Consider the following 9,810-nt stretch of genomic DNA (forward strand, 5'->3'; position numbering starts at 1 on the left):
ATGGTTATTACAGGTTATATTATCAATACTTTAGTCTTCCTCCTGACACAATCAGTTTGTTTATATGTAGTAATTTAGATTAAATATATAATTTCAAAAGTTGCGTGAGAAACGTTACCGCGATGCTACCTCATCTCCGACTTTGCTTACATGATTTCACAAACTCTCTTGATTTCACTGGTTCAATTAAGGAGTGCTACATATCAGTAATAGATGAAGAGATAAGGAACCTACCATAGCCAGCAATTTTGGTTATTCTTGATAATTATTGTGCTACAAATGGAATTGTAGCCATGAGACACGTTACCGGAAAAGTGAGACACGTTACTTGTGCGATTTCTATGTATTTAACAAAATAGTACATAATAAAACATACAAATACATGACTTGGCTGAATAAAACATAAGAAAATATAACTTAGCTGAGTGGAGAGGACCTCGTCCCATCTTCCTTAGGTGGCCTGGCTCACCAGAGAGCAAAAGCTTGGTACATAAATCATGATTTGTGAAGTTGTACTGTAATACACATATCTGAACGACTAACATATTTAACAAAATAGTACATAATAAAACATACAAATACATGACTTGGCTGAGTAAAACATAAGAAAACATAACTTGGCTGAGTGGGGAGGACCTCGTCCCCTCTTCCTTAGGTGGCCTAGCTCACCAGAGAGCAAAAGCTTGGTACATAAATCATGATTTGTGAGGTTGTACTGTAATACACATTATATCTGAACAATTAATTAATTGAAAATGGGAATGTTACTCCTTTGAACGTGTGTACCATCCTCAACACTTCAGGAGTTGGTAGGAATTGCTCAATTATATCCTCTGATATCTCATCTTTCTCTGGGATGTCAGGGAAACTGAACTGAGCATCACCAAATCTGTTGGTGCCCTTCATTCTAAGGTAATTTACATTGAACATCCCAGGCTCTTCTGAATCAGACTCAATGACTGCAACATAATGTTTAGATGTCTTCTTGGTTGTATAATGAACTAGTACAAAACTACTTGGTGCTAATTTGGTAGCAGGTTCAACTTCACTGGTAGACTCTGGCTGTGTAATTAAGGACTGATATATGAATAAGAGATGGGGTGCTTTCTAAATCTGATTTACTGGTACTTGAATCACATTGGGAGGCATAATCATATTCAAAACCTTCCAGATGACATTGCTTATATGGTACTGGATCAGAGGACAAATGATAGAGTTCAATTTTGTAATGGCCAAGAACTTTAACTGCCCTGCATTGCTGAATGGATTTTGCTGCCTGACAGTTTTGCCACAAATCTTTATACACTGATTGCTGCCTTCTTAAATAATCTGTTGACACATAAAGTAGTTCTGTGTTGTGTGTTACTTTCTTAGCCTCCTCATACAAGTCCCTGGCTGACATAACTGTGCAACGACCTTGCAAAACCCGTCGGTAAACATTCCATTTCAGTACAGCACCAACACCATCATGAGGTCCTTTACCATGATAACTTTCCCGAAAGTTCCATTCAGCAGTGCAGTTGTGTATGTCTTTGTGAAAGGTCAAAGCAGCCATGGAAAACCGGTTCTTGAAGTGTGCAGCTGCCCCATCAGTCCACAATGATACATGTGTGAAATAAATACCTGCAGAATTCAAATAGTCAAAAATAGCACCATTGAACACTTGAACCTCAAGATTGGAATGCGACATTGTGTTTGATATTACTGCTATAGCCTTAGTATTAAGCTCTCCATTCTGAAGGTAATGAACAATTGCTGTATATATAGTCACAGATTCACCAGTGCTTGAGGTCCAGTGAGCTGCCATAACTTCTTGTTGGTGCTTTATAGCATAATTCTCTGCAAAATCTGTTTGGAGGATTATACATCCTTCAGAAAGGTTTTGTTTTGCCTCCTTCAAAGCCTTTGATTGCTGCTTCAGATTGTACACATGTTTTACATATTTCAACATTTCACTGTTCATCTCATCACAGAATTCATTTACATCCATTTCTCTACAAGTTAGTGTACCTCTTCACAGTTACCTCGGATTCATTATCTTGTAACCACTCTAAAAATAATGTTGTTGTTTCTGTTGCTATTGGACAGCTAGTGCAAAGTCTTTTCATACACTGAGCATTATATGGATCACATACACATAGTGTTAACAAGTCATTTAGTGTCATATCATTTTTCCATTTCACTGCTGAAAATAGAAACATCATGTTTTCACAGTAAGGGCAGCAGCACACTTCTTGGGACTTGCTGGATACTAACATCACTTGTTGGGGTCTAAGTTCACAGAACTTAGAAAGCCCTATTTTATGTTCTGTATGCTGGTCCATGAAAAGTTTGTGCACTTCTCTTAAATTGTACATCAACATGCGCTTTGCAAATTTCTCTTTCTTACCCGTCTCCACATTTTTTATTGACTTCACATCTTTCTTTCCAGGCAGCTGCCTTGATATATCATCCTGTAAATAGAAATCTTTCACAAGTTTCTTAGTTTCCGCTGAGATTTGCCCCTGATGTGCTTTTACTGCATGTTTATGATATATAGAAAGTCCTACATCTTCAGCTATCTTGGTTACAACAACTTGTTTCTTCCTAGGGCTTCGAGGCAGCGCAGAAACGAGACGTTTCACAGCTTTTCCAAATGCTTGAGGACTTTGTAGGGCTCCCTTGGAGTAGATGTTGAGGGACCAGCATCACTTTCCACCAGTTCTTGTGCTGTTCTGCGCCTTTCTCTGTAATTCCTAACTCTAAGTGCTGTGAGGCGTTTTGCTCTTGCCAATGCTGATCCTTTAAGTGAAGCACGTGCTGCACGACTTTGCTCAATTTTTTTCTCTCTAAACTCTTCATCCTGTTTCTTCTTTTCATAGTACTTGCGTTGTCGCTCTGCAGGTGTCATGGGAGACATGATGAAGAAAGTTCACTCATTCAGTAATCAGATAAAAATCTGTAAGAAGAAAAAAACAACTATATATAGAATACTAAGCAGCAACAGTGAATGCTAAAGCTGCGTGAGAAACGTTACCGCACGCTTCGGTAACGTTTCTCACACTGACCATGTAACGTGTGTGACGTAGCCTGTGGCTGACTAGAGTCTCTTACTGGATATTTTAGGGCATCATTAGTAAGGTATTAGGAATCCTATTTATAATGTTTTGTTATTTTTCTCCAAAGGATAAGTTGTGTATGGGAAAAAAGGTAAAAAAACGTCACACGTTACATTGTAGGTACTTTATTTCCAACCGCAGGCCACAGTCTGACCATACAGTTTAATGTGAATGACATAGTGATGATTAAAATAAGAAATAGTTGTACTTTATATAAAAATGAAGCACAGTCGTCGAAACCCATGCTAAGTTTGCTAAAACAGTGATGTGTAAATCCCAAAATTCGACATGAATTTCTGTTTGTTGACATACTGCAACATTATTAAATGTCTCTCTTTAAATATACAGTTTTTCCAAAAATTGTCCAGATTCGTAAAATTCAAGGTTCAAGCAGTAATTTGGTATATAATAGATGAATTTTTTATCAATTCTGAAATTCGCACTTAAGGTCGACGTTTTTGTGGAATGAACCAGCATTTAGACTTGACGTCGAGTGTCAAGAAGTTAGACATGACGCCGAACGTCAAGCAGTTACGTGACGTCGAGCGTCAAGAAGTTGGACATGACGCCGAACGTCAAGCAGTTACGTGACGCCGAACGTCAAGCAGTTACGTGACGTCGAGCGTCAAGCAGTTACGTGACGTCGAGCGTCAAGCAGTTACGTGACGTCGAGCGTCAAGCAGTTAAGTGACGTCGAGCGTCAAGCAGTTGAACGTGATGCCGCGTGTCAAGCATAGCTCCGAGCGTCTAGATCGCGAGCGTCTGAATCGTGAATGGCATTGTTCCGAGAGTTGCGTGACACTGAACGCCAAGCAGTTGCATGGCATCTGGCTTCCAGCAGTTGGACTTGACGTCTTGTATCTAGCAGTTGGAGGTGACACAGAGCGTCAAACAGTTGCATGGCGTCAAGAGTCCAGGAGTTGGACTTGACGTCTAGTGTCAAGATCGCGATAGTCTTATTTCCGATCATAATGACCATGAGCGTCTAGAGTTGGAACATTGTTACGCCAGGCGCTATATTAAAAGATACAGAAATAAATATTAACTGGAAAGATATTATTTTCTCAGACCAAGGCCCGCTTGAACTAACCCTTGGTGTCTGTTGGAGAGCGAGAATTAAAACTCTAAAAGCATTGAGGCCAGAATTCAGGACCTTAAGGAGTCGACTCCTAGGAAACTAGACATTTCTACCTCGGTTAGAGATTTGTAGGAGGAAGGGATTGATGATCTCTTTTCCCCTATTTATCTTTTAGTGGAATTCTCTTAGAAGTTCCTAAGATCCTTCTCCCTTCAGTTGGCTTTACGAAACTCATGATAGTTTTTTCTGAAGAGTTTCCAATTGATTTTGTGCCTGTTGCTCCTCGTCCCGCCTTCAGAGTTTTCGCTAAGGAAGGCGTCGAATGAGAGTCTGTTTACTAAGATGGTGCTAGTATGGCAGTGCAATAGCACTTCCTCAAGGCAGCATAAAGAGCCTAACTGCAGATGTTAGTGCAGCAACACTTTCAGCTGGAGCAGCAGGAAGTGCATTAGTGTTTTTGTGAGAGAAGGCAGTGTACCTTTTTTGCTGTGTGCTTGTGGACTTAGGTCTTTGGCGTCTTGAGTCTGATCCTCCATCAAAACCCTGAGCAACAATGCTGCAGTACAACCGGCTTTGTGAGGGAAGTCGTTGTACATAGAAAAATTCTCGATCATCTAATAGAGCTTGAGGATGATGGGAGACTGGATGCAATGAGGCATTAAAACCTATGAAGCCAGCTTCCTTATCAGGTATGCCATGCAGGCAATGAAGCAGGATAACTTTGCACCTCCCCCCTTTTTTCTTCCTCTCTTTTCCCTCAAGAGTTGGTCAAAGACACAGGTTTTGGTATCTAAATCAGCAAGAAAGTTTCTGCATACTTTTTCTCTGAACCGCATAGACAACAGTAGGAGTCAGACTTAACTACTTCTAACGAGCCTGGGAGAGGAGAGGAGCAGACCTTTGGTCCGTGCTTTCACTAAAGGATGGATGCGGAATCTTTTTCCTAGTGAAACCTCCTTTATTAGTTACTCCGATAGACCTCTGCCAAATACAGAGAGGAGCCTAAGAGACAGGCTATGCAATGTCAAATGTCTCTTTTTGGAGGGGGAGGCTATTGCGTGGTCCTGGATGTCACTGCTCTCAACGCCTTCATTCAGAAGACAAAGTTCTCCATGGAGACATCGAAATCAGTCCTTACAGCAGTAGGAAAGGTCCACTGGATGGTCTCTTTAGATCTCCAGGATGCTTACTTCCACATCCTCGTTCATCCGAACTTCAAGCAATACCTGAAGGTTCGTGTATAGGAGGAAGTTGTCCAGTTTTGGGGTCTTTGTTTCGGTCTAAGCACCACCCCTCAAATAGAGGGTGCGTCTGTTAGGACCTGCCGTTCTTCTAATCCTTAGACCTCTTCGAAGGAATGTCGATTTTAAAAAACTTCTTACAGCTCCCTATTCACTGGGAGAAGGAATGTCGGACGATAAAGGAAACGAGAGGCTTTAGCTCCCGAGCAGACGCCTACTCGAGCATACCTATTGACGCTTCCCAGGACGCTCGCCTTCATCATAGGAAAGGTGAAGTGAAAGTTTTTTCGTCATCTTTGGATGACGCAGCGCCCAGACGAGGCTGGCATCAACTTCCAGACCTCTGAAGAAGGTGGACGCGGTCAATCAGCGTCCTATCATGACAACGCAAGCTTCTGGTTGTAGTCTTTGGAGCAGTCCTAAACGTTTTTTCTTTCCACCGAAGAAAACTCTCCTACCAAACATCCTTTTAGGATGTTGGCAACTGTCAAATAACGTCCAACTCACCCAGTTGCAGGACAGTTGTCTGAGCCTAGCATGACATCGGTTCATGCTCCTTCTCCACCGTCAAACTGGTTATCGTCTTCGGGACGCTCTGCATGTTTTTTAAACGGTGTAGAAAGAGAGCTTGTGGTAGACGTGACGTCTCCGGTACCACAACAGTTTGACCCTATTTTTATTATTCTGCTAGATATGCAACAGAAGCTCTCTTCGCTCATGCTAGTTTATCGGCCTGCGAACAACAAGAGAGTAGCAGGCCTGGATCCTGAGTATGAGGTAACTTCACACCTGGACACCAAGCGTAGTGAGGCTACTAGTCGAGGTGTTCTTGATGACTAACGTCTTTACAACTCCCTAGTTAAATGTCGTATTTTAGCCATTTTTAACCCAAGGAGTCAAGCAAACAGATGTGACGTCGAACGTCCACCTAACGGGACGTCGAGCTTCCAGCGGAACAGGACGTCCTGCGGGACGTGACGTCGAGCGTCCTGCGGGACGTGACGTCGAGCGTCCAGCAAGACGTGACGTCGAGCGTCCAGCAAGACGTGACGTCGAGCGTCCAGCAAGACGTGATGTCGAGCGTCCAGCAAGACGTGATGTCGAGCGTCCAGCAAGACGTGATGTCGAGCGTCTATCGAGACGCGACGTTAACCATCAAGCAGAATGCGACCCCAAGCGTCAAACAGCTCGTGACATGGACTTGTACGCTTTTCCACTGTTCAATTCATTACAAAGTAATGCAAAAGTTTGTGTCATACAGAATGAACGGATTGACTCTAGTGGTCCTCTTTTGGCCCTCAGAGAGTGGTTCACAGGGGTACTGCAATGGATGGTAGACACTCAAAGAAGTCTTTCGTTAAGAGTGGATTTACTCAAACAACCCCACTTGGAAGCTACCATCTAAATCTCCAAGCTCTTCGTCTAACTGTCTTCATATTATCGGAAAACTCACAAGACCTAAAGGTTTTTTCAAAGGAAGTAACTAGAGCTACTGCAGGAGCAAGGAGTACTTCTTCCATCAAGGTTTAACAATCTATGTACGAGGTTTGTTAGAGAGGGGTACAGAATAAACTTTCTTTCCTCGCCCAGTACCTCGGTAACTCAGATTGCTGACTTCCTGTTACATCTTCGAAGGAAATGCAATTTTGATATCCTCTACCATCATAGGATACAAGAGTATGTAGCAACCGTATTCATGGCACTAAGACTTGGACCTTTCTAATGTTAAAGACCTTCAGAAACTTCTCAAATCGTTTGAAACATCAAAGCATCAGCTCCAGGATTCACCAGTTTGGAATCTGAATATTGTCCTGAAGTTCATTATGGGTGACAGGTTTGAGCCCTTGCATTCAGCTTCATTTAAGGAACTCACGATGAAGTCTGGTGACAGCTCACAGAGTCGGTGGGATTCATGCCTTTAGCTTAAATGATTGGTTTTTTCGAGATCACAAAGCTATCTGCTCATTGCAGTTAGGCTTTCTCGCCAAGAACGAACGTCCTTCTCAACCTTAACCCAAGGCTTTTGAGATTCCAAACCTTTCGGATGTAGCTGGCGAGGAGTTAGAATTCTGAAGTTATATCTGAACTGAACGAAAGAGTTGCGAGGCTAGTCGGAAGCTCTTTGGTGCTCGGTCTAGAAGCCCTCGTTACAGATGTTGAAGAATGCTCTTTCATTCTCCATCAGGCTCTTAATTAAGAGGCTCATGCACTTTGCAGTAAGGCGGACTGCAAGTTTTTATAAAGGCCAAGACGCTTGAAGCTTAAACTGTAACAATTTCGGTGGCCTTCAAGCAGAATAGATCGTTGTAAAGCATTAAGAGCACAACCTTTTAGAGGTATAAATCTGTTTTCGCTTCACTTTATTTGAAACTTGTCCAGACTCTCTTTTTTGAGGACTGCTTCACTCTGGGACCATTCGTAACAGCGAGTGCAGTAGTGGGGGAAGGATCCACCACTACATTCCCATAACCCTAGTACCCTTTTCTTCTCTTGGAACTTTTATATATTTTTATGGTTGTATGTGGAGATTGGTAGACAATCTTCCGCAATCTTTGATTTAGTCAGGTGGTCATTTTGTTCCTTGAGAGTGCCTGGAACAAGGGTATTAGTTGAGGTCCTATCGGCATAGAGGTTATTTACTGGTTTGACAGCTCCTAGAGGTCTTCAGCCCCCTGGGTGGATCGCTGGATCTCATAAGGATAGCAGACATAATGAGGCAGAGAATCATTGAAGTCAGCTTCCTTAACAGCTACGAACCCTTAAGCTTGTTTTAATTAACTCTTAAGTAATATTCCAACAATGTAGCTGTCTCTTAACCCTCCACCAAGGGTGTCAATCAGCTATTTTTATATAACCAGCAGGTAAGTTTAATGTTTAAAAATGATATTTTCATAAAATAAATTTTTGAACATACTTACCCGTTGGTTATATAACCTTTATTCCCCCCCCCCCCCTCCACCCCTCTAGAGACATTCTATGGGCATGGAAAATCTTGAGATTCATGGAATGGTTCTGTGTAGCTCGTGTGAGGGCGCTAGTGTACACCTGGCTACTCTATCTGCGATTGCCACTAGTTTTGAATTTTTGCCGGATGTCAGAGGACTAAAGCTATTTTTATATAACCAGCGGGTATGTTCAAAAATTTATTTTATGAAAAAATCATGTTGATTTTCATTACCTGTTTATTCAGTAAGCTCAAGGCAAGAGAAAATAATAGGGATTGATTATTTGATTAAAAATCTTCTGGTATCCTGACATCTAAGGTCATTGACGGTAAAAAATAAAGGGGTGGTGCCCAATGCCCAGTTCATCCTTGATTGTTTACCTTTTACCCAGATTTCTGGGTACTCTGCCGTCTGTTTTTGCGCGGAGTGTGGTCGGCGTTTGGACACTAGGTAGTCTGCATGCTACATCTGGCCACAGTCCGCAAACCACTGCAATGTCTTTGGCTGCTACTACCGCATAGTTAAACAGCGGTAGTCTCCACCTGAAAGGACACTTCACCTCTAACTGAATGTATCCTAGAATGCTGGTGCAGGTACTGGTCAACCCCTTTAACTGTTTTACTGACTGTACTTGGTATTCTATGGCAAGCTGGCACATTACAGACTCATTTACAAGACAAACCTGTGCCCCTGTATCAACAAGCACACAAAATAAGGTTTCCTGTATCATTGCTATACCTACTGCCGAGTGTTGAGAGACATGCGTACAACTGGACTGACAAGGAGCCATTTCGTTTACATACTGGATTATAGGATAATCCTCTAGTGCTTCTTGATCATCAGCGTCAGGCACGAGATTTGGCCTTTGTCTTATGGCCCAGAATCACATCAGTTGGAGGGATGTAATTATGGAGCTTGATCAGAGGGTTAAAATGCAATCCAGACAGACACTGAGGTTGCACACAGTGAAGCTAGGTCACGTATGGATCATAATAGACTACAGGACAAGTGGGACCTCAATAAACCCAGCTTTCGAGGTTCAGTAGCTTAGACACTGCCAAGAGCAACTCTAGATCTGGGACTGTACCTAAAAAATGCATTGCCTTGATCTTGTTCCTGCTATTCTTGTCCAGTTTGAAGCCTTGTCGACCAGCGTCTCTCAGAAACTGTTGAACTAAGGCATCCTGGAACTTGGCTCCCTTCAACTGAGTCAAGTGCAACACCTGACCCTTGCATCCAGCTGTTCACGACTAGCTCCAAGTATTCTGAGAGTATCTGGACCACCTTGGATTTCGGGAACTCTTGTAGAATACTCTGCATTTCTCTCTGGAAAACTGCAAGTGCATTCTTCAGTCCAAATGATAAGCGTCTAAACTGCCAGTGTCCAAAGGCGGTAGAGAAAGCCATGTATTCTTTACTGTCCTCTGCCAATGGTAACTGTTAGTATC

This window comes from Palaemon carinicauda, chromosome 4 (genome assembly GCF_036898095.1).
Source record: "Palaemon carinicauda isolate YSFRI2023 chromosome 4, ASM3689809v2, whole genome shotgun sequence".
NCBI classification, from domain to species: Eukaryota; Metazoa; Arthropoda; class Malacostraca; order Decapoda; family Palaemonidae; genus Palaemon; species Palaemon carinicauda.